Source organism: Eleutherodactylus coqui, chromosome 5, assembly GCF_035609145.1.
Source record: "Eleutherodactylus coqui strain aEleCoq1 chromosome 5, aEleCoq1.hap1, whole genome shotgun sequence".
Lineage (NCBI taxonomy): Eukaryota > Metazoa > Chordata > Amphibia > Anura > Eleutherodactylidae > Eleutherodactylus > Eleutherodactylus coqui.
Window position 1 is genome coordinate 148,941,633 of NC_089841.1, and position 26,255 is coordinate 148,967,887.

Below are 26,255 nucleotides of genomic sequence, written 5' to 3' on the forward strand. Positions count from 1 at the left end.
CGTATTATGTGTGTATTTTTTATGGATGTAATACAGAGAGCTGAAACCCCATTGAATTGCATTTGGGTATCCAGACATGCGTTTTAGGGCTCATACCCACTTGCGTTTATTTGATGCCGTTATATCGCTGTGTTTTTTTAATGCGACAGTCAATGGAACTTTTTAATGTTGAAAACTCATCGCACAAAAATCACAAGGCACAAACTCGCAATGCGATTTTAATAGAGATGAGCGAGCGCACTCGTCCGAGCTTGATACTCGTTCGAGCATTAGGGTGTTCGAGATGCTCGTTACTCGAGATGAGTACCACGCGACACTCGACTCCATTACATTTCCTTCCCTGAGAAATTTGTGCGCTTTCCTGGCCAATAGAAACACAGGGAAGGCATTACAACTTCCTCCTGTGACGTTCCAGCCCTATCCCACCCCCCTGCAGTGAGTGGCTGGCGAGATCAAGTGACCCTCGAGTATTTAAATCTGCCCCGCCCGTGGCTCGCCACAGACACATGCTAAGAGAGATCAGGGACAGTGCTGCTGATGCTGCTGCTGCTATAGGGACAGTGTTAGCATCTTCAAGAACCACAACGGTCCTTCTTAGGGCCACAGCTCACCTAGTGCATTACTGTTATGGCTGCTGTGAGCAGTTTTGACCAATTTTTTTTTTTCTATGTATATTGGGCATGCAGGCTGTAGCGTTCTCAGGCTGCAGTCTGTACTTGAGTATAGGGGCAGTATTGGTCAGGCAAGGACAGTGGTAGTGTAGAATCCTGTCTACAAGAACCCCAACGGTTCTTCTTAGGGCAACCTGTGACCGTGTGCCTTTAACTCCGTGGTTGCTGGGAGTTGTAGTACCTCTGTATTGCACAGCAGAGCCTGCGTGCAGCCTTCATTTAAACATATTTCTGTCCGCACTTTGCGTTGCCTCACTGCAGTCTGCCTCTAAGTGTACGCCAAGGAACCACACATTTTCTACAACGCTCTGTGTTATACGTGTGCTGTCTCAGAAGTTCACGGTCTGCCCGACGCCCATAGATTGAAAGTGCAATACACACTGCATAGCCTCAGCCTGCGTTGAATAGTAAAATAAGGATATTTTTTTTTTTTAAATCCTTTTTACGGCTACCGGAGACCCAGTGCATTTGCCTGCGTGGCCTGTGGGACTTCACGTCCATCCAAACTGCATAGTTCACAGCAAGGCCTAAGTGCAGCCTTCCTTATAATTTATCTCTGGCTTCATTTAGCGCTATATTACCGCTGGCACCCATCAACTACACGGCAATAATTCACAAACATTTTTACACCATTCTGTCTCTGCTCGATTCTTAATCCAGCATGCTGAGGCGTAGGGGTAGGGGCAGAGGACGTGGACGCGGTCGAGGAGACGCGGAGTCCCAAGTGAGGGTGTGGGCATAGGACGAGTTCCTGGTCCAGGTGAATTGCAGCCGGCTGCTGCGGGAGTAGGAGAGAGGACAGTTTCTGCGGTCCCCAGATTCAGATCGCAATTTTTGGGTCCACGTCGTAGACCTTTATTAAAAAATGAGCAGTGTGAGCAGGTCCTGTCGTGGATGGCAGAAAGTGCATCCAGCAATCTATCGACCACCCAGTCTTCTACGCTGTCCACTGCTGCAACTCTGAATCCTCTGGCTGCTGCTCCTCCTTCCTCCCAGCCTCCTCACTCCATGAAAATGACACATTCTGAGGAGCAGGCAGACTCCCAGGAACTGTTCTCAGGCCCCTGCCCAGATTGGGCAACAATGGTTCCTCTCCCATCGGAGGAGTTTGTCGTGACCGATGCCCAACTTTTGGAAAGTTCCCGGGGTCCGGGGGATGAGGCTGGGGACTTCCGGCAACTGTCTCAAGAGCTTTCAGTGGGTGAGGAGGACGATGACGATGAGACACAGTTGTCTATCAGTGAGGTAGTAGTAATTGGAGTAAGTCCGAGGGAGGAGCGCACAGAGGATTCGGAGGAAGGGCCGCTGGACGATGAGGTGACTGACCCCACCTGGTGTCCTCAGTTGGCTTATCACAGGTCTTCAGAGGGGGAGGCAATTGCAGCCGCAGGACAGGTTGGAAGAGGCAGTGGGGTGGCCAGGGGTAGAGGCAGGGCAAGAGCGAATAATCCACCAGCTGTTTCCCAAAGCACCCCCTCGCGCCAAGCCACCGTGCAGAGGCCAAGGCGCTCTGGGGTGTGGTAGTTTTTCACTGAGACGGCGGATGACCGATGAACAGTGGTGTGCAACCTTTGTCGTGCCAAGATCAGCCGGGGAGCCACCACCAGCAGCCTCACCACCACCAGTATGCGCAGGCATATGAGGGCCAAGCACTCCACAAGGTGGGACGAAGGCCGTTCACCGCCTCTTCCCCTGGGCCCCAACCTGCCACTGAGATCCAACCAATCTCTCACGACACAGGCACGACTGTCTCCTAGCCTGGACCCACATACTTACCTCCGCTGTCCTCGGCCCCATCCAGCAATGTCTCTCAGCGCAGCGTCCAGCTGTTGCTAAGAGAATCGTTGGAGCGAAAGCGCAAATAGACCGCCACGCACCCGCACGCTCAAGCTTTAAATGTCCACATAGCCAAATTGATCAGCCAGGAGATGCTCCCCTACAGGCTGGTGGAAAATGAGGCGTTCAAAAACATGATGGCAGTGGAAGCCCCGCGCTACTCTGTCCCCAGTCGCCACTATTTTTCATGGTGTGCCGTCCCAGCCCTACACGACCACGTCTCACGCAACATCGTACGTGCCCTCACCAACTCAGTTACTGGCAAGGTCCACTTAACAACGGACACGTGGACAAGCACAGGCGGGCAGGGCCACTATATCTCCCTGACGGCACATTGGGTGAATTTAGTGGAGGCTGGGACCGAGTCAGAGCCTGGGACCGCTCATGTACTACCCACCCCCAGAATTGCGGGCCCCAAATCGGTGCTGGTATCTGTGGCGGTGTATGCCACCTCCACTAAACCTTCCTCCTCCTTCTCCTCCTCCTCCAACGCAACCTCTACCTCGCAATCAAGACTTGTCAGCAGCAGCAAGTCGCCAGCAGTCGGTGTCGCGTGGCAGCACAGTGGTGGGCAAGCGTCAGCAGGCCGTGCTAAAACTACTCAGCTTAGGAGAGAAGAGGCACATGGCCCACGAACTGTTGCACGATCTGACAGAGCAGACCGACCGCTGGCTTTCGCCACTGAGCCTCCAACCGGGCATGGTCGTGTGTGACAACAGCCGTAACCTGGTGGCGGCTCTGCAGCTCGGCAGCCTCACGCACGTGCCATACCTGGCCCACGTCTTTAATTTGGTGGTTCAGCGGTTTCTGAAAGGCTACCCACACTTGTCAGACCTCCTCAGCAAGGTGCATCGGGTCAGCGCACATTTCCGCAAGTCCAACACGGACGCTGCCACCGTGCGCACCCTGCAACATCGGTTTAATCTGCCAGTGCACCGACTGCTTTGCGACGTGCCGACACCGTGGAACTCTATGCTTTACATGTTGTATGAGCAGTGTAGAGCTATAGTGGAATACCAACTGCAACATGGGCGGCGAAGTGGGAGTCAGCCTCCTCTGTTCTTTACAGAGGAGTGGGCCTGGATGGCAGATATCTGCTAGGTCCTTGGAAACTTTGAGGAGTCTACCCTGATGGTGAGCGGCAATGCTGCAATCATTAGCGTCACCATTCCCCTGCTATGCCTGTTGAGAAGTTCCCTGCAAAGCATAAAGGCTGATGCTCTGTGGGCGGAAACGGAGGCGGGGGAAGACAGTATGTCGCTGGATAGTCAGAGCACCCTCATGTCTATATCTCAGCGCGTGGAGGAGGAGGAGGGGGAGGAGCTTGAGGATGAAGAGACAGCTGGGCCGACTGCAGAGGGTACCCATGCTGCTTGCCTCTTATCCATTCAGCATGTATGGCCTGAGGAGGAGGAGTAGGAGGATACTCAAAGTGATCTTCCTAGTGAGGACAGCCATATGTTGCGTACAGGTACCCTGGCACACATGGCTGACTTCATGTAAGCATGCCTTTCTCGTGACCCTCGCATTACACGCATTCTGGCCACTACGGATTACTGGGTGTACACACTGCTTGACCCACGGTATAAGGAAAACCTATCCACTTTCATTCCCGAAGAGGTAAGGGGTTTGAGAGTGATGCAATGCCACAGGGCCCTGGTGGACAAACTGATAGTAAACTTTCCATCTGACAGCACTAGTGGCAGAAGGCGCAGTTCCGAGGGCAAAGTAGAAGGGGAGGCACGGAGAGCAGGCAGCATGTTCAGCGCAGGCAGGGGAACACTCTCCCAGGCCTTTGCCAGCTTTATGGCTCCCCAGCAAGACTGTCTCACACCTCCCTAGTCCAGGCTGAGTCAGAGGGAGCACTGTGAGAAGATGGTGAGGGAGTACGCAGCTGATCGTACCACCGTCCTCCGTGACGCCTCTGCTCCGTACAACTACTGGGTGTCAAAGCTGGACAGGTGGCCCGAACTCGCGCTGTATGCCCTGGAGGTGTTGGCTTGCCCTGTGGCTAGCGTCTTGTCAGAGAAGGTGTTTAGTGCAGCTGGGGGAATCATCACGGACAAGCGTACCCGCCTGTCAACTGACAGCACCGACAGGCTTACACTCATAAAGATGAACAAAGCCTGGATTTCCCCAGACTTCTCTTCTCCACCAGCGGACAGCACCGCTACCTAATGACCTTTGTCAATCTGTGTATGGTATTTGTCCTCCTCCTCCGGCTCCTCCTCCTGAAACCTCTCGTAATCACCGCGAATAGGCAATTTTCTGTGGGCCAAATGGCTCATATAACTTTTCTAAATAATATTTATCTGTTTCAATTCTCATTAAAGCATTGAAACTTCCACCTGAACCAATTGTTTTTTAGACTGGGCTGCCTCCAGGCCTAGTTAAAAATTAAGCCACAGTACGCTAAGCGATTAATGGGTTTCACCTGCCCTCTGGGTTGGGCATGGGCAATTTTTCTGGGGTACATTTGTACTGTCAGTACAACAATTTTTAGGGCCCTCGCCTACAATGTTATCAAAGTAATTTTTATGGGCTTCGCCTGCACTCATGGTACACCACTGTGTCTGGGGTTGGCCTACACTTGTGCTACAGAAATGTAACTCTGTTCTGCCTGCCTATACGTCTGCCACAGTAATGCTACAGGGGTCTGACTATACTTCAGCAACAGAAATGTTACTTTGGTCTGCCGATACTTCTGCTCCTGAAATGTTACTTTGGTTGGTGTATACTGTTACTACTGTAATTTTACTAATTCTGGGCTCTGCCCATAATGCTTCAACAGAAATGTTACTGGGGCAGGTCTATACTGCTATAACAGAAATGTAACTAATAGTGGGCTCTGCCCATACTTCTTCTACGTTAATGTTACTGGGGTCTGACTATACTGCTACTACTGAAATGTTACAAATATTTTGCTCTCCCTACACTGCTGCAAGGGAGATGTTTATCTGCTGCTTTGCCCATACTGCTTCAACATTACTGTTACTGGGGTCTGTCTGCACTGCTGGAACTGAAATGTGACTGGGGCATGTCGCAACTGATACTACTGAAATGTTACTGGGGTCTGTCAATACTGCTGGAACTGAAATGTTACTGGGGTCTGTCTAGACTTATACTACTGAACTGTTACTGGGGTCTGTCTACACAGATACTACTGAAATGTTACTGGGGTCTGTGTACACTGCTGCAAATGAAATGCTAGTGGGGTCTGTCGTCACTGCTGCCAATGGAATGTTACAGGGGTTTGCGCATACTCTTACTGCTGAAATGTTGCTAATTCTCGGCTCTGCCTATACTGCTGCTAATGCAATGTTACAGGGTAGTGGAAACGGAGGCTTCCCAAAGACATGATGGTGGCGACGCCGAGCTACTAGGTTCCCCAGGTGCGACAACTATTCAGCGACGCGGTCACTGGGAAGGTGCATATAACCACGGACACGGGGACAGGACACGTACTGCCTCAAAAACTTCCCCGTCCTCCTCCTCCAACAATGAAAACATTCTTGGCAAATGCTTTCGCAGTGCTCCATCTGGCGGCAGTCCAAGAATTTCACCTTAAACGACACAATAAGAAAGCCCCCCACCAAGGCCCACTTAATCCTGGCCACATTCCGAAAACCAACGGAATAAAACCACGCTAATAGGTCCACAGTCCCACCAATGCGGTTACTGGTAAGGTGCATATAACCACGGACACGGGGACAGGACACGTACTGCCTCAAAAACATCCCCGTCCTCCTCCTCCAACAATGAAAACATTCTTGGCCGAAGCCCACCTGTATTTAATCTGATGTTAGCTCTGCTGTCCAGGGCACTGCAATGGGATCTATTTATGTACCGCCGGTGGGTTCCAGGGAGCCACTCATGCTGTCGGTCCACAGGGACTTCACATAGGGGATTTGTACCTGCCTGTGTCTATGTATTAAAAACCCCGGTCAGGTTGGGACATGCAGTGTGGGCCGAAGCCCACCTGCATTTAATCTGACATTACCTCAGCTCTGCTGGGCAATGCAATGGGATATATTTATGTACCGCCGGTGGCTTCCTGGGACCCACCTATGCTGTCGGTCCACACGGAGTTGTAACTGCATGTGTCTACTTATAAAGAACCCAAGTCTGACTGGGGCATGCAGTGTGGGCCAAAGCCCACCTGCATTTAATCTGACGTTACCTCAGCTGTGCTGGGCACTGCAATGGGATATATTTATGTACCGTCGGTGGGTTCCAGGGAGCCACCCATGCTGTGGGTGCACACGGAATTCCCATTGCGGAGTTGTACCTGCCTGTGACTATTTATAAAAATCCCCGGTCAGACTGGGGCATGCAGTGTGGGCCGAAGCCCACCTGTATTTAATCTGATGTTAGCTCTACTATCCGGGGCACTGCATTGGGACAAACTAGAGGAGCAATACAGCGCTAATGAGACGTGCACAGCTACGCTAGCATTGGAGTCTGCTGTAGGCCCGCGATTGCTGAGGGTTTGTGCAGAGGCCTATGTCCTGGGTGCAGTGACAGTCCGCTTCCTACCTAGGATTGCTGAAGCTGTGGGCCGAGGCCTATGTCGTGGGCGTGGTGCAAGTCTGCCATGTTTGGCCGCTCAGATCAATTTTTTGTTCATGTCTTGGGTTTCCTAGGACCCACCTATGCTGTTGGTGCAATCTTAGTTCCCATCGCGGTGTTTGACCTGTCTGGCACAAAGACACTGACTAACTTGGGTAGGGGGCAGAGCGCAGACGGCTTTCCCCCTGCATTGTCGATTGAGCTATGCGACACCTTGACAGAATGAATACTGTGTGGCACATGGATTCCCCATTGCTATGCCCACGTTTGCAGCTCCTGACGGAGGTGGCACAGGATTGGATTTCTCATTGCTTCTGTACTGCATTGTGGGCTATCGCCCCACTCCTTTTAAAGAGGGTCGCTGCCTGGCCCTGCCAACCCTCTGCAGTGTGTGCCTCTGGTTCCTCCTCATGGCAGACGCACGTATAAATAGACATGAGTGGTGTGGCTATGAGGCCAGCGTGTGGCATGAGGGCAGCTGAAGGCTGCGCAGGGACACTTTGGTGTGCACTGTGGACACTGGGTCGTACGGGGGGGGGGGGTTGGGCAGCATGTAACCCAGGAGAAGAGGCAGCGGTATGTCCCGCAGGCAGTGCTTGTGCTTAGTTGGAGGTAGTGTGGTGCTTAGCTAAGGTGTGGCTTACTAATGAGGGTTTGTCCAAAGTAAAACTTGTTAGGGGGGGGGGCACTCTTGCCGCTATTGTGGCTTAATAGTCGGACCTGGGAACCTGAAATGCAGCCCAGCATGTTGCCCCTCGCCTGCCCTGTCCGTTTCTGTGTTGTTTCCATCACTTTCTTGGGTTTTGCAGATTTTCACCAATGAAAACCTTAGAGAGCATCGGCGATATACAAAAATGCTCAAGTCGCCCATTGACTTCAATGGGGTTAGTTACTCGAAACGAACCCTCGAGCATCGCGGAAAGTTCGACTCGAGCAGCGAGCACCCGAGCATTTTGGTGTTCGCTCATCTCTAGATTTTAACATTAGAAAGTCCCATTGACAGTCAGGTTAAAAAAAAAAACGCAGCGCTATCACATGAAACAAAATGGGCAAGAAAAACGCTAGTGTGCAGAGGCCCTTACACATGTGTATTCACGCGTGTGAAAAAAATTGCAGAGTGTCCTATCTTGGTCCATTATGGCTGCTTTAGGGCTCGGTCACACGAGCGCATCGGCGCCCGTGTTACTGCAGGTAGCAGACGGCCGTACCTGAAGACTGACGACTCTCTGCAGCGCCGGAGGAAAGAACATGTGACCGGCTTCATTGCGATTAGAAACTCCAGTATTTTTGGGTTCAAAAAATGTCCAAAAAAAAAGCCACAAAAACTGCATGTGTCATTCGTGCCTTAGGCCTCATTCAGACAAGCGCTGTTTTCGTGCTGTTAGCGCACTTCTAATAGGAATCTTTCACATGAGAGAATGTTAGGCGCACTGAATCAGCGCACCTAACAAAATATAGGACATTTGAGTGCAAACTCGCATGTAGGCTCCGAGATGCTGGCAAAGATAGGACATGTCCAATCTTTGCTTCGTAGTAGCTTGAAGTATCCCATTCACGCAATCTTTACAACACTATAGCCGCAATCTGTGAAAAAAAAAATATTAAAAAATAATCACTCTCCTGAATGAACCCTTAAGGGGTAAACTCAGACCTACAGTTCTTTCTCTAATTATTTACCTATGTTTTATCAGTATGATAATGCGTTAACAATTGCCATATAAGTATGTGTTTATAATAAATTAGTGGAGCAAAAACTCGGCATATAAGGAACTGAAATTATTTTTTATTTTAATAACTTGCTTATTGATACCAAAACATCATTATAAAAATAATTGTAATCTCCACTAATAGCCAGCTTACTGGATAGCCTTCTCATTTCCTACATACGGCTACAATGAAGAGTATGAACAGAATAAAACCGGTCTCTATAACTCATCGGAAAAGGAGAAATGCATCACAAAATCCGAGCAATAAATTATAAATGGAATAAAACACTAATACAATGACGTCTAGATCTCTGGAGCATATTTTGGATTAACACAAATTTGAACTGCTATTGGCAGGATTTCAGCAAGTCCCAAACCTTCTTTTTCTGTGCTGTTTATCTCAGAATTTCAGGCAGTTAAAGTGGTCAGACACTATTCCCCTAAACTATTAGCATGTGGAAATCAGGATATTAACGCGGATAGTTCAGCTCCACGAAACAATGTTGCAAGCAATAATGTATAGCAGATGGAAGGTTATTTACTAGGTGTCATTTCATTCACTATCTCACCAAGGCAATCTCTTCAAGCATGTTGCACAGAAAAGGTCAGCCACAAAACACAACCAGCAATTGCTTTGCTTACAGCCACTGTGGTTAGGAAGATTGAATCATTAATTACATTCTGCTCCTGAACAAAACCTACAGCTGTAGAAATATAGCAAAGGAGAAGGGACGAAGCATTTAGAATAATTTAACATATTGTACGTTTGCATAGGAAGATTGTAAGTTATTCCAATGACAATACAGGGTGTATATAAAAATGCGGATGAGAAATTAGGGACATTAACTGTGCAAATATGCCATTATTTTTATTTTACAGTTCATTACTAGATCATGATGAAAACTACATTTTGTTTATCAGTATAAAAACGTTAATGGGGAAATAAATCCAAGGCAGGCTTAACAGCCCTAGCTCACTGGGTTTCTTCTACCACTACTTGCAAAGGCACAGTCATCTTATATTCATTAATGGAAGCCACAGAATGTCTGTCTGAATTTATGTTGAGTACAGCTGCCGGTAGTGACTTTTCAACCCAATGGTTTTAGACACGTTGTGTTAGTAAATGACGGGTGTGTAATGGTTTTTGTCTACTGCATCTGGCTTGTATATAAAGATGTTGACATAGATGTTTTCCTCTGCTAGGAACTTTATCTAGTAATCAGTGTATACTAATTTTGCACTCTAGCAAATTGAATGCCCTATTTTGGATCAAGAATAAGTATGTCCAACCAACTTTTAATGCAAAGCTCTTCCAGTAAGGGCAGGCTCACACGAGCGTAAATTCACCAAGTAATACGCAGTGATTGGAGTCAATGAAAGTATATTGATTTTTGTTGACCCACTCATAATAATACGTGTGTAGAAAATAACACAGTATGTTCTATTGTTCCACGCTATAGCCCTATTGTTCTTTATGAGCGTGTAAGAAATGCTTTACATATGCATTTACATTTATGTGCAGCGTTTATATGCAATGCTGATAAGAGAGGGGGAAATTTAAAAAAAAAGAAATGTAACACTGCGTATGACTCAGACAAGAATGCAGTTACTCGAGAAGAGCGAGGCTCGCTTGAGTAACTGACTTATTCGAGCGTGCTCGCTAGAGATGAGCGAACATGTTCTTCCGAGCTTGATATTCGTGCGAATATTAGGGTGTTCAGTATGTTCGTTATCCGTAACGAACACCATGCGGTGTCCGGGTTACTTTAACTTTCTTCCCTGAGACGTTAGCGCTTTTTTTTGGCCAATATAAAGACAGGGAAGGCATTACAACTTCCCCCTGCAACGTTTAAGCCCTATACCACCCCCCTGCTGTGAGTGGCTGGGGAGATAAGGTGTCCGCCTGATATAAAAGTCTGCCCCTCCCGCGGTTCGCTATGGATGCATTCTATATGCGCTCAATGGGGCCAGCGGCAGCAGAGCTGACCCCATTGAGAACATATAGAAGACAAATCCTTCTTCTCTGGCACAGCTGTAACAGCTGTAGCAGAGAAGAACGATGTTTGCCCATTGAATTCAATGGAGCGGCAATACAGCATGTTCCACTGAATGCAATGGGCTGCCGGCGATCGCAGGATGAATGGTCGGAAAGGGGTTAAATATATAACCCCTTTCCTGCAATTCATCCAGAAATGTGTTACACTAAAAATATATACCGGCGTATAAGGCGACCGGGCGTATAAGACGACCCCCCAACTGTCACCTTATACGCCGGTAATACAGTGGAGCAAAGAATAAAAAGCATTACTTACGTTTTTAGATGATCTGCGGCGCTCCTGCAGGCTGTCGCTCCCTCCTAATCCACGGCAAAGTATTCCTTTCTCCACGAAAGGCTTGAAATCCCCGCCTCCAGAAACACAGCCAATCACAGCCATTCAATGACATCATTGTCATTGGCTGTGATTGGCTGAAGGCACGTGTCTTTCTGGAGGCAGGGATTTAAAGCCTTTCATAGAGAAAGCTTGTCTGCCGTGGATTAGGAGGGAGTGACAGCCTGCAGGAGCGCCGCAGATCATCTAAAAACGTAAGTAATGCTTTTTATTCTTTGCTCCACTGTATTACTGGCGTATAAGGTGACAGTTGGGGGGTCGTCTTATACGCCCGGTCGCCTTATACGCCGGTATATATTTTTATTGTAACACATTTCTGGATGAATTGCAGGAAAGGGGTTATATATTTAACCCCTTTCCGACCATTCATCCTGCGATCGCGGGCAGCCCATTGCATTCAGTGGAACCTGCTGTATTGCCGCTCCATTGAATTCAATGGGCAAACATCGTTCTTCTCTGCTACAGCTGTTACAGCTGTGGCAGAGGAGAACGATCTTTATGCTGACAGTGGGGGGGGGGGCACTCTTGCCGCTATTGTGGCTTAATAGTGGGACCTGTGAACTTGAGATGCAGCCCACCATGTAGCCCCTCGCCTGCCCTATCCGTCACTGTGTCATTCCCATCACTTTCTTGAATTGCCCAGATTTTCACACATGAAAACCTTAGCGAGCATCGGCGAAATACAAAAATGCTCTGGTCGCCCATTGACTTCAATGGGGTTCGTTGTTCGAAACGAACCCTCGAGCATCGCGGGAAGTTCGTTCCGAATAACGAACACCCGAACATTTTGGTGTTCGCTCATCTCTAGTGCTCGCTCATCTCTAGTGCTAACAGTTTGATTGGTGGGTATCCCACTGCTGAGATGCCCACCGATCCCAAGAAAAATTTACTATTTCGCCTCTTCTCATCACTGTGAGGTCTCTACTCCCATCCACAGTAGGGAGGACAGGGAAAATGGGACACCTGTTCTTGGGATCAGTGGAGCCCTCAGCCTTGAAAATCCAACCAATCAGACTTTTATCACCTATCCCCTGAATAGGTGTTGAAAGTAAATCTTGGCACAGCCCCTTTAAATAACAATATGAGGCAAAGTAGGAGGAGATCTGAATTAGTCTATCCCTTTACTTCCTCCCTGCTAAGGCAGTGAAGAAAATACACTAAGCTACAGCTTTTCTTTTGTTTGTAAAATGGCAGACAATTACAGCAATTTTCTGTTAGTGATTTAGATAACCTATTTTAAAGTTTTCATTTTTGACTTGAATTTTAATTTTTAATTATGGGAACAACTGTATTTTGAGAACTGCTATTCTGGGATGTTTTAGGATTTAAAAAAAAAATGACTTCTATTTTCGATGAGTAATGCGCCTAAACCATTCTAAATGATTGTTAATTCCCCTTACGTAGATTAATAAGTTCCCAAAATATGACATTAATTATTTAATGTATAAATAATTATTTTTTCTTAGCATTAGACATACATATTGATATTTTTTGACTCCTAAAAATTGGATGCATAGCAATCTTTGTATTTCGGATTAAGCTATATGCAATCAACATTCCTGTTTTTAAACTGGGGCACGCTCCTGTTTGAAAATCTCATTATGATTTATCACACTTCAAACATAAGAGGCTTGTTTCTTGTTTGAGTCTTTTGTTCCTTAGAGTCTGTTTCCCACAAGACACCTCACAAGTATTGTGATTAGGCCAACAGGACATTCAAAATTTAAAATGTCCTGGTTTGAACACAACAAAGAAAACATTGTAATAAAAAGGCAATATTAACAAGAATGTAATCACCAGAGAAAGACAATCCACAAAATTCTAACCCCATAAGATCTGAAACATTCTATTTAAAGTACATTCAAATTAACCTGCAAAATAGAATTTAAGCAGATCATACCTATGGTTTAATTGGTGGAATATTAATTTAGTACCGCATAACAAAATACAGCAAAGCCTCTGAAAGAATAAAAGAAAGAAATACAGATTGATATATAGATGAAAAATTGCCTTTTTGCATAGGCAGATTGTCATTTGACTTTTATTTCTTGCATTATCTGAATGACGAACAGTATCATTCATCATTCAGTCGCTGGCAGTACTTACTGTTTAGTTTTACCCGATTCAGCAATAAACTGAATGTAAGGTTCCAATTAGAAGGACCCTTAGACACTGCTGGTGTCCTGCGTGCAATGGATCTAGCAGAACATTGTGGTTTCCATTTTAAATTAAAGGCATGCTAATTAGCTCATGTCAGACAAACCAGGGACTCCACTATAAAGAAGAGTGACCTATCAGTAGACAGCCATTTCAGGATTTTTGCCCCTTGTTTGTACAGACCAGGGTACTGGTTGGTTGAAGGAAATATCTTAAATTGGGCACTGGTGTTCACTGAAGAGACTTAGAGTCTTGTTTTATGCATTAAAATAATTCTCCATACACCCGCTGAGTCTCTCCAAAGAGAACCAGTAATCCCCCTTTCCCTCCCCGAAATGAAGGCCACGACACAGATGTGAACCGATGCGAGTCTAATCTGCCCAGTCTGTATTGGCTTGCTAAGTCTTTTCACGCCAGATGATGGGTGATTAGACAATGCATTAGATCAGGAAACAGACAGAATTCCCTTGAAATACACTAATGGTTTGCTACCAAATCCCCAGGTTAACCATCATGAAAGGTTAAGAAAATAAATTTTCCACCTGGTTGCAATCTCATGAAGAGTGCTGTGCATAGGTGCCACAAATAATGATGCTGCGCGAGTGAGGGCAGAGATGGTGAAATCAGCATGGAAAAAGAAGAAGAAAAAAAAAAGCTAATGAGTTTTAGTTCTTCATTTTCATTTTAGTGCTCAGCAGCACAGTTTGCTTACCAATGCCACTTCAAACCAATCTTACCAAGTGTGAAATGTATGTAACAGTTTAAAAAGTTTTATATAATCCAAAACAAAGTACAAACTGGAAAATTCCAGTTGAATATATACTATGAAATGTATAAAACAATGTAGGGTCCAGTTGGGCTACTATAATATCAGAGTATTCTTATGGGTGCAGGCTGTAACATCCAGTAGTAATGGGCCCTCAATAGTCCAGGAGAAAACAACCCCATAACCATAATACACCATCTAGATGATACATAAAAATCACAGAAAGTGGACGTAACTTAATGATATACTGATACAAGAGGGCAGGCGTATACATTACTTATCCTCCAACATGCAGACAGTCAGACTGCTAAACGGAGGAGCCAGCAAGGCCCATTTACATGCAAAGGTAATCTTTCAAAAGATTGAAAGATTGAGAGTTGTATCAATCATTTTGCATAAAGTATTAATGGGAAATAATGTCCATTAGTACTATATCAGCTTCATTTGAATGCAAATGAGTCTCCAGGAGCTGCTTGCAGAGATCAGCAGGTGGTCTGAGCTCTGCAATTAGCTCCATTGCTCTGGCACACGCTGCTAAGAGAATACAATGTAATCTCCCTCTCCCGTGGAGAACACAGTCTGAAAAATGTATTTTAAGCTCTCCTAAAAATCATCGTTCATGAAAAATGTACAATGGTAACATTAACACACAATGATTATCACTCATATGACATCGGTTTAACGCATTGTAAGCAATAATAGTTGCGTGTAAATGGGCCTTAACACTTGTGAAGTATTCTGATGAACAGCCTCTCATACACCCTCCTTAAATTGAGGTGGCTGCTTAGTGCTTATTCCTACTCAAAAAAGTAAATATAGAGTGTCAGGCCACATGGTACGTGTAGTGCACAATGCAGGCTTACAACCTATTAATGACACCATATTTAAAAAGCAACGGATTGCCCTGCAACCCACAGGTAAACCGCACTGGCACTCTTAGCTCCACCAGCATTGAAAGCTGCACTGCATGTTACTAATAGATATCGATGATGATACATAGTTTATGGGACAATTAAAAGTTTTCAGTGCATATAGTCTGTCCTACAGGGTGTACCTTCAAAATTATTTCCCCAAATAAATACAAGAAAACATAGTTTGACACTTAGAAAACATTTTCCTATGATAATCAAACTGTTAAAAAGATATAAGGCCACTGAGCTCACCCTACTACTCTACAGGGTTGATCCAGAGAAAGGAAAACTACTATTATGCAGAAGCCACTTTTCTCTATCTTAGTGTAAAATATTAATTCCAGCCTCCAGATATGGCACTTAGAGTAAATCTGTGGATCATCCATACTCAACCCATCTCCAGTAATCTAGTACCTATAAACTCTATTATTACTTTCAAGAAACACAATTAAAAGGGGTTTTGTCATTACAACAAAATCCCATCCACCCACTCAACCTGGCCTAAAATTAAAAAAAAAAAAAAGAAAAAAAAAAGAAGAAGGCATGCCTGCCTGTTCTGGAGCCCCGGGAAGCAGCTAAGAGCTGCCGCCGGTATCAGCGGTGACTTCCAGGTAAAAAGCCCAGCACAAGTCAGGTGTCGTCTGCGACCAATCAAAGGCTGCAGCGTCACCATGCATGTTTATCAGGAGCATGTATGGTGATGTATGTATAGTTATGCTGTGGTCTGGTTGGCCGCAGATGACACCTTACTTCCACCAGGCTGTCAACCTGAAAGTCGCCTCTGATAATGGTGGCGGCTCTCAGCTGTGTTCGGGGGGGTCCAGGACAGGCAAGTATGCCCTCTTTTTTTTTTTACTTTAGGCCGGGCAGAGCTGAGCAGGTGAACAGGGTTTGTTGTAATGACAAAACCCCTTTAAGTCTCAGTTCAACTTTTTGAACTTTGTCTATCTATATCTACTTACTAACCTCTATTATACCTATGGTTTCGTGCAAATAAATCAACTATGAGCACTTAAAAAAAAAAATGACTGTAGAGTAGAATATATGCATAAATCTTTAAAGCAAATGCATTGTATATATTAACGAACTGTATATTTAGTGGAGGATAAGGTATTCCTTTATATTCAGAGTCTGTATTACTCATTGTAAATGATCATCAGATCTCAGTATTGACCTGTGATGCATTCAAACATTTGCTTCTATCTGTAGAAACAAGCAACGTTTGACATCTCTGCTTTAGAATGGATGTGATCTCACTTTGCTTATGTACAGAAACGTGAAGTTGTGTTGTCAGAACTGTAGGCAAAGATCATATGCGGTGACAACACAACATTGAACATATGGAGACACTGCAGGTAATTAGAGCTCTGGACTCAATGGCAAAAACATCACATCCTCAGGGTGAAAGAAGAAAATAATGTCACAAATATTTTGGTGCAACATCTGCATTAAGATATATTGCTCCATATGCCACAAAATGAACACAGACACCACAAATTAATATAAAAGTTCCACTAGCCCAGAGTATTATACTCTTCATATTAGTTGCAGTGGAAAAGGTCTTTATATGTGGACATAGTAGTTTTTCGATAAAATGAGCACTAAAAGTTGTAAGAAAGTGTAATAATAACCATTGTCGATATTGGTTAAAGTTACTTGGGGGACAGACTATTCATTAGCAAACTTTGAAAACTATAATGTAACTGATGATGGCTTCTGTAGTGCATTCAGCCTGCGGACATTTATTGCATATGCCTCACTGTCATAAACAGATCTGTGGGCGATAAAGCAATTTCAAAATCAATGCACTTATGAATGGCTTGATAAAGTCTAATGTGAGTTAATTGCTATAGCCACAGTCAGTTATAAATGTGATGCCTATGGCAGCGAATAATGGTGTGAGCACACAGACAAATGACAAACACGACATCTTATTTCCACATGGCTGAATGTATAGCCCACTCTGAACCTTTCCCGCTAGTAGAAAAGGCATTTTGCAATAAAAGCCTGTGCTCCGATCTATTCTTTGGAGATCTAACAGTGAAAGAAATCGAAGTCGCTTCATGTTATGAGCCCCGTCTAGTCTGATGGAATCCAGGGATATAAAGTCCAAATCATTTAGGTTTGTAAAACCAACAAAAGGTCACTAAGAAATGAGGGTCCAAAAGGTTAAAGCTGTTACCAGCAAGTTAACCTATTCGGCTGTGTCTAAGCCTGTTGCGTGCTCTCTTATCAGTAATGAACTCAGAACTGCACATAGCGTACAGCTAACTGCAGGAATTGATACAGCTAGCAATGATTAATAATGAAGTGAAGAACACATTTTGTAATATTTTTTTTAAATTAGGCCTTAGGTTAAACCATACTAACAATTGTTTTCTCCTGGTGCTTCCAACATATCTTCTCTTTAGTATTAATAAAAGTAAATGTAAAAGTGATTAGAGGTCTCTAGAAATCATTTTCAGCTGTATTTTAGAATTTAGTTAAAGCAACAGAATTATACTGATAGTTTAGTTCGTTAGCATTGGATACTGCCATTGTCATGCTAAGGAATCTTGGACACACCAGAGGAAACTTTTCCAAGGGCCAATGTATATAGAACACATAGATATACAGCTTTAGTTGCTTGCTAAGCTATAGTGCAGTGTTTCCCAACCTTCTCAGCCTTGGGGCACTGTATCGCTGCAAAGAGCAACACTTAAAGTTCAGATAACGCTTTAAAGAGAGTACTACAATATGGAAGGTTTAATAAGAATTTATTCTAATTAAGTGGTAATCCAGCATAGTGGTGAAGAATTGTAATCATACATTCAGTATTTTTCTAAGAGGTACACCGGTGAAAATTTTTTTATTGTGGGGGACCCCGACTAAAAAGTGAGTGTGGTTAGGGAGTGTGACTAGGTGCGTAGCTTTTCAACACATATGAGTTTACCTCTGTTATAGTAATAGTACACCCTCTCGGTGGGCCCAATAGTAATAGTGCCCCTCTCAGTGGTCCTAGTAGCAATAATGCCCTCATCAGGAATAATACTCCCCCTCATTGCCCAATCATTAAAAATGCTTTGTGATATTGTTCCAATCATTAAAGATTGTCCCTTTTTGGCCCAGTCATCAATAATGCTGCCCCTTGTTGCCGTATTAATAATGCCCTCTTGTTCCCTGTGATTAAAAAATTCAGCTCTTTGTTCCCCCTGTCAGTGATGATGATCCGCCTTGTTGCCTTGTCATCAATAGTGCTCCCACTTGTTGCCTTCGTCAGCCATAAAGCTGCCCCGTGAGGTCCTCCAGTAAAAGCACTCCGTTGTTGCCTCCATCAGTAATAATGATCCCTGTTAGTAATGATGCTGCCCCTTGTTGTCTCCATCAGTAATAGTGCTTCCTAGTTCCTCTTATGCTGTATAATTTAAAATATATATATTAGAGATGAGCGAGCACCAAAATGCTCGGGTGCTCGTTACTCGGGACGAACTTTTCGCGATGCTCGAGGGTTCGTTCCGAGTAACGAACCCCATTGAAGTCAATGGGCGACCCGAGCATTTTTGTATATCGCCGATGCTCGCTAAGGTTTTCATTTGTGAAAATCTGGGCAATTCAAGAAAGTGATGGAAACGACACAGAAACGGATAGGGCAGGCGAGGGGCTACATGTTGGGCTGCATCTCAAGTTCCCAGGTCCCACTATTAAGCCACAATAGTGGCAAGAGTGAGACCCCCCCCCCCACTGTCAGCATAAAGATCGTTCTCCTCTGCTACAGCTGTAACAGCTGTGGCGGAGAAGAACGATGTTAGCCCATTGAATTCAATGGAGCCGGCAATACAGCAGGTTCCACTGAAAGCAATGGGCTGCCGGACAGTGCTGGATGAATTGTCGGGAAGGGGTTAAATATATAAGCCCTTCCCTGCAATTCATCCAGAAATGTGTAAAAATAAAAATATATACCGTATATACCGGCGTATAAGGCGACGGGGCGTATAAGACAACCCCCCAACTGTCACTTTATACGCCGGGAATACAGCGGAGCAAAGAATAAAAATCATTACTCACTTCCCCCGGCGTTCTGCGGCGCTGCTGCAGGCTGTCGCTCCACAGCCATTCAATGATGTCATTGAATGGCTGTGATTGGCTGAAGGCACGTGTGTTTTCTGGAGGCGGGGATTTCAAGCCCTGCATCCAGAAAGCAATGCTCTGCCGGGAACCAGGAGGGAGCGACCGCCTGCAGCAGCACCGCAGAACGCCGGGGGAAGTGAGTAATGATTTTTATTCTTTGCTCCGCTGTATTCCCGGCGTATAAGGTGACAGTTGGGGGGTCGTCTTATACACCCCGTCGCCTTATACGCCGGTATATACGGTATATATTTTTATTGTAACACATTTCTGGATGAATTGCAGGGAAGGGCTTATATATTTAAGCCCTTCCCGACAATTCATCCCGCGATCGCCGGCAGCCCATTGCTTTCAGTGGAACCGGCTGTATTGCCGGCTCCATTGAATTCAATGGGCAAACATCGTTCTTCTCTGCCACAGCTGTAACAGCTGTGGCAGAGAAGAATGATTTGTCTTCTATATGTTCTCAATGGGGTCGGTGCTGCTGCCGCCGGCCCCATTGAGCGCATATAGAGAAGAGAACAGGAATCTGGTGCGATCACATAGGTGCGATCTGCGATTTCTATGGCCTAAGAAGGACCGTTGGGGTTCTTGAAGCCTAAAATCACTCTTAACGCTCTCCCTATAGCAGCTCCGGCATCAGCAGCACTTTCCCTGAACTATGTCAGAATGTATCTGTGGCGAGCCGCGGGAGGGGCAGATTTCAATACTCCGGTGACACCTAATCTCGCCAGCCACTCACTGCAGGGGGGTGGTATAGGGCTTGAATGTCGCAGGGGGAAGTTGTAATGCCTTCCCTTTCTTTCTATTGGCCAGAAAAGCGCGCAAATTTCTCAGGGAAGAAAATTAAAGTGACTCGAACACCGCGTGGTACTCGTCACGAGTAACGAGCATCTCGAACACCCTAATACTCGAACGAGTATCAAGCTCGGACGAGTATGCTCGCGCATCTCTAATATATATATATATATATATATATATATATATATATATATATATATATATATATATATATATATATATATACACATACACACACACACACTCACCTCCTTTGTTGTCTAAGATTTTCCACTCTAGCAGTCCTTCTTTCTACTTCAGTCCTTCCTGACTTCCAGGTTGCACAGGCATACAATTGGCCACAGTGGGCGCATACCACATGACCGCCAAGCTGGAAGTCAGGCAGGACCGGATTGGGGATAAGCAAAGAAGGTGATTATACTGGGGTGGTTTTTTTTTGCTTTATAACCTTACTTCCCCCCCCCCCCCCCCCTCGCAAATGGTAGTCTTACAGGCATGCCTGCAGCAGCCTCAGTTGCAGCCCCAGGAACCTGAAGTGAATACTGCATATGTTTATGATGTATTAGCAATGATATGATTTCTAAACTAACATTTTTTAGCAATATTCCTAATCTGATATGTAGTGAACTGGCTTGAAAAAGGTTATTCTTTCTTGCATAAAGCAGTGGCTCCCTGCACTGTAGGTGTGGAGCTGTGAAGAAGTGGATGATGAAAAAGTAACCGTAAGCATCATGTTGCTGAATAAGACAACACCTTTGCTTCAATTTATTAATATTAATTGAAACAAGGGCACCTGCAGTGTATAGCAATGTTATTTATATGACAATGGTATATTGTAAGCAGTGAACATTAAGTGCTATAAATCTGCTGCTAATGCGTGCCTCAAATGGTTCAGAGATCTGTACTGTGGTAGAAATACTGGCTTTTTTTTTTTTAATTAAGAGATAGTTAATAGAGATGAGCGAACACCAAAATGTTCGGGTGTTCGTTATTCGGAACGAACTTCCCGCGATGCTCGAGGGTTCGTTTCGAACAACGAACCCCATTGAAGTCAATGGGCGACCAGAGCATTTTTGTATTTCGCCGATGCTCGCTAAGGTTTTCATGTGTGAAAATCTGGGCAATTCAAGAAAGTGATGGGAATGACACAGTGACGGATAGGGCAGGCGAGGGGCTACATGGTGGGCTGCATCTCAAGTTCACAGGTCCCACTATTAAGCCACAATAGCGGCAAGAGTGCCCCCCCCCCCCCCCACTGTCAGCATAAAGATCGTCCTCCTCTGGCACAGCTGTAACAGCTGTAGCAGAGAAGAACGATGTTTGCCCATTGAATTCAATGGAGCGGCAATACAGCATGTTCCACTGAATGCAATGGGCTGCCCGCGATCGCAGGATGAATGGTCGGAAAGGGGTTAAATATATAACCCCTTTCCTGCAATTCATCCAGAAATGTGTTACACTAAAAATATATACCGGCGTATAAGGCGACGGGGCGTATAAGACGACCCCCCAACTGTCACCTTATACGCCGGTAATACAGTGGAGCAAAGAATAAAAAGCATTACTTACGTTTTTAGATGATCTGCGGCGCTCCTGCAGGCTGTCACTCCCTCCTGGTCCACGGCAGAGTATTGCTTTCTCTATGAAAGGCTTTAAATCCCTGCCTCCAGAAAGACACGTGCCTTCAGCCAATCACAGCCAATGACAATGATGTCATTGAATGGCTGTGATTGGCTGTGTTTCTGGAGGCGGGGATTTCAAGCCTTTCGTGCAGAAAGGAATACTCTGCCGTGGATTAGGAGGGAGCGACAGCCTGCAGGAGCGCCGCAGATCATCTGAAAAAGTGAGTAATGCTTTTTATTCTTTGCTCCACTGTATTACCGGCGTATAAGGTGACAGTTGGGGGGTCGTCTTATACGCCCCGTCGCCTTATACGCCGGTATATATTTTTAGTGTAACACATTTCTGGATGAATTGCAGGAAAGGGGTTATATATTTAACCCCTTTCCGACCATTCATCCTGCGATCGCCGGCAGCCCATTGCATTCAGTGGAACATGCTGTATTGCCGCTCCATTGAATTCAATGGGCAAACATCGTTCTTCTCTGCTACAGCTGTTACAGCTGTGCCAGAGAAGAAGGATTTGTCTTCTATATGTTCTCAATGGGGTCAGCGCTGCTGCCGCTGGCCCCATTGAGCGCATATAGAATGCATCCATAGCGAACCGCGGGAGGGGCAGACTTTCATATCAGGCGGACACCTGATCTCCCCAGCCACTCACAGCAGGGGGGTGGTATAGGGCTTAAATGTTGCAGGGGGAAGTTGTAATGCCTTCCCTGTCTTTATATTGGCCAAAAAAAAGCGCTAACGTCTCAGGGAAGAAAGTTTAAGTAACCCGGACACCGCATGGTGTTCGTTACGGATAACGAACATACCGAACACCCTAATATTCGCACGAATATCAAGCTCGGAAGAACACGTTCGCTCATCTCTAATAGTTAAATAAAGTGTATATCCAAAAATGCTAAACAGCTTTTCATATATTCAAACATTGTTGCTGTGACATATTAAATTACTTTTCTATGAAAAGTCAAGAAAGGCATATATTAAAAGTCGTTATCTTTCTTATGTCAGCTCACAGAAAAATATACAGGATTTTTGTGCCTTAGACATCTAAATTGCAGCAATTTCTACATGTGTAGGCTGTACCTGTTTGAAAGATTTTTTTCCTGTACTAATGGGACAATTCACGTCACCTTAGAAACATCTCTGGATCAACCTATGGTTATTGCCAGTCATTAAAGTTAAGAGCATTTACAGTCAGTGAACATATCAGCTGTTTCCAGCAAAGTTATTGACACGGAGGTCACTCTTATAGTGTTTAGATGGTATTGGACTATTGCTCTTATTATGCATGGTTTGGAAGCAAGATCTGGGAGGTTAGGATCAACATAAAATGGTCAGTATATGAAATATTCATTGTTTATGTCTAGAGGTGAGCGAGTATACTCGCTAAAGGCAATTGCTCGAGGGAGCATTGCCTTTAGCGAGTATCTCCCCGCTCGAGACTGCAGGTTCGGGTGCCGGCGCGGGGGAGCGGTGAGTAGCGGCTGTCAGCAGGAGGGAGCGGGGGGGGGGGGGGGGGAGAGGGAGAGAGAGATCTCCCCTCTGTTCCGCCCCGCTCTCCCCCACAGCTCCGTGCCCGCTGCCGGCAGTCTTGAGCGGGGGAGATACTTGCTAAAGGCAATGCTCGCTCGAGCAATTGCCTTTAGCGAGTATACTCGCTCATCTATATTTATGTCATATTATGACCAAAACCATATAGAACAAAAATGATGGGTACTCTCACTGGTAAATGCTATATACACAAATGCAGATCCTAAATTGTGAGTCGATTATAAGATTTTACACATAAAAAGATGAGGGAAAGTTTAGAAAAATTAGTAAAGGGCAAGATGGACTTCTATAAAATGCTAGGTTTCAGTAATTGTGAGGAACTACTGTAATAAAGGAGACCGCATACAGACACAATACCTGCAGATAGCTCTTTTAATAATAACTGTGTAGTAAAGGAACATAAAGGAACCAATGATGAACCTTGGCAAAGGAAGAAACTAGTGAGGAGCTAGCATCTCCCAAAGAGACTGAGGAATAAAGGATCAGACAGAGAAAGAAGAGATAATAAAAGTGTAAAGAAGACAAAATACTACATGTTGTTATATACTTCATTTTTTGCTTGCCTGCAGCTGTCAATTGATGATAACTGACACAATGGATGTCATAAGTTATTACTATGGCATGATATACACTTTTTTTAAACCATTTTTTTACTATTAAGCCAATAAGAAAAAAAACTGATGAGACAAGTGCCAACTACTGCTGTAGGGTATGTAGTCATCCTCACCACCCTGATGATTCTGTTTATAAAAGAAACCTCCTTCTAAAAACTCACATTCTAAAATCAAGAAAAAGCAGACCACAGAAGGATGGTTCCTTAAAAAGTACTTGCTAAAAATGCAGAGTTCTTGCAATTTCTCACACAATTGGAATTTTATGGAGAGTAGAACAGGCCCAACATATATTGCCCTTTTAGGACCCTAGTGAACCCACTGCACAGGTGTCATGAGGGTGTTAGGTCTGTGCTGAGCATTTATGCACCCCGTTCAGCACCGATGCAAGATAGTGTTAACCCCGGGCAAAAACTCCAGAAAATCCCATATAAAACACTAAAACCACCAACCAATATAAAAAGGGGAAAGGCTGAGGAATCTATCTCTACCAGCCAAAGGGTGGAAAATAGCCCTACCTAAAGTGGGACGATCCCAATAAGGATCCCAATAAGGATGATCCCATGTCCTGAACCTGGGCCAACTATACTAACCATGGGTAAATACAGGAAATGTCAACTAACAACTAATGGTATTAGGAGCAGTGACAGAAGCAACTCAAACATACAGATAATATACCAGCTACTTAGCTTGTACCAGATAGCAGCACCAAGGAAAAATGACTAGACCAACTTCACCCAAGAGAGATGAATAATCAGCAACTATGGTAGTAAGAGCAGGGGCTGAAATATATAAATCTCCTCTCGAAGAGATTGGTCAGCCCAGGAAAACACAAACCACCTAGGGGGATTTTAAAGGGTCATTGTGAGTCATATGTTTATCAATGGACGGGGTAACCCAAGGGGTTAACAAACGTACAACCACAAAAGTGTCATATTATGGCTCAAACTGACCTAGTACCACCAGTCTGTATGTGCCTTAGACTGACAGAGGACACCCCACATGTTTTTCTCCACCCCCTTCCGTTCTCACTCACTTAACTCAGCAGGCTATACTTTCAAGTGCAGCCTCCTCCAGTCTCCCCTCATTTCTCGGTCTAGCAAAATCACTGACTTCAACGTTACTGAGGCTATAGAGGTCAAAAACCTGAATACTCCTTTATCTTTGTCAAACCATCCTGATTAGGCTACCAAGACCATACCTGAAAAGGCTAAGATCCCTGGTTTCGGCGTTCGTGTGGAGAGGACACAGACCACGGATGCGCTTCTCACTCTTCACGAGGAGAAAGGTTAGGGGCGGGCTGGGCCTCCTTGACTTCTCCCTATACTACAGGGCCAGCATACCCAATTGCGTATTGGACCTACTAAAACACAGCTCCTCAAAACTTTGGGTGGAGGCGGAACTTGAGGGGGTGATGTGGTACTTTCAGGCTGCCTTTTGGATCTATCCTAGATCTATCCTAAACAGATTAAAACATTACCCATCGAGTCCCCATTTTGTGCTCAACTAATTAAGAATTGAACAGGTCTCACAGCTCACAAAGGCTTAGTGAAGGTACCTGGTCCACTCACACCTTTGGCCTCTAACCCTCAGTTCGAGCCTATCCTTGGAGGCTCTTCTCTACTGGCACCTCTGGATGCCCTGATCCCTAGACTAGGTGACGTGATGTCTCAGAGGGGCTTGAAGTTGATGCAGGAGATCCTGGGGAAGAGAGGCTCAGCCGGGAATGTGGCTATAATACTTTCAACTACGAGGTTTCATCCAATCACTGTCGCCAGAACCGCACAAAGCTGGCGCCCCCCCATGGAATTTGAGCAGCTGTGACTTGCCTCTTCACTTCCTACACACATGATCTCTAGACTCTATAATCTTCTGCTGTCTCGGGAAACGGAGGGCAAAGACTTTACTTATATGTGGGCCTTGGAGAGGGAGCTAGGTAGGAGCTTCACCCCAGAGGAATGGCACAGAGCTTGGTTTCTAGCTCATAAGCACTCATCGGCAGGCAGAGTCCAAGACCTAAACTTCAGAATTCTATCTAGGTGGTATAGGACCCCGGACCGGCTCCAGAAGATGTTCCCCCAGGTCCCCGATACATGCTGGAGATGCAATGACAGCAGAGGTACTATGTCACACATATGGTGGGATTGTCCTGAGGTGTTGAACCTCTGGAGGGAAATTGTAGAGCTATACAACCATGTTTGCCATACAAGAGTGACACCGACCACAGAATTAGGCCTTCTATCCATGTCTCCCGGCTCGATGAGAGACGCGAAGAGGGGCCTCCTCAGGTTCTTCAAAATAGCAACCAGGAGGATCATCCCAAGACTGTGGCGCTCGACTCAGGCCCCGACACGGATAATGTAGGTAGAGGATCTCCACACACTTATGCACTTCGAGGAGTTGGGGGCAGGCGGCCCTGAGGATTGGGCAAAACACCACCACACATGGGAGGCTTGGGTCGCTTTCAGGTCCTCAGACAGTCTCGCGAGATGACTGGAATGGGGAGTCCTCTGAGCCGTGACAGCAGAGAAGCGGGGGATGTTCTGGATGATAAGC

At 45.4% G+C, this 26,255-nt stretch overlaps 1 protein-coding gene across 1 annotated transcript in view; it reads right to left on the reverse strand.

Moving 5' to 3' along the window:
- Positions 1-26,255, reverse strand: part of LOC136627908 (transmembrane protein 132D-like) — a gene marked incomplete at its 5' end in the record, with an annotated part of 499,530 nt that overhangs the window by 308,325 nt on the left and 164,950 nt on the right. The window lies entirely within an intron of this gene.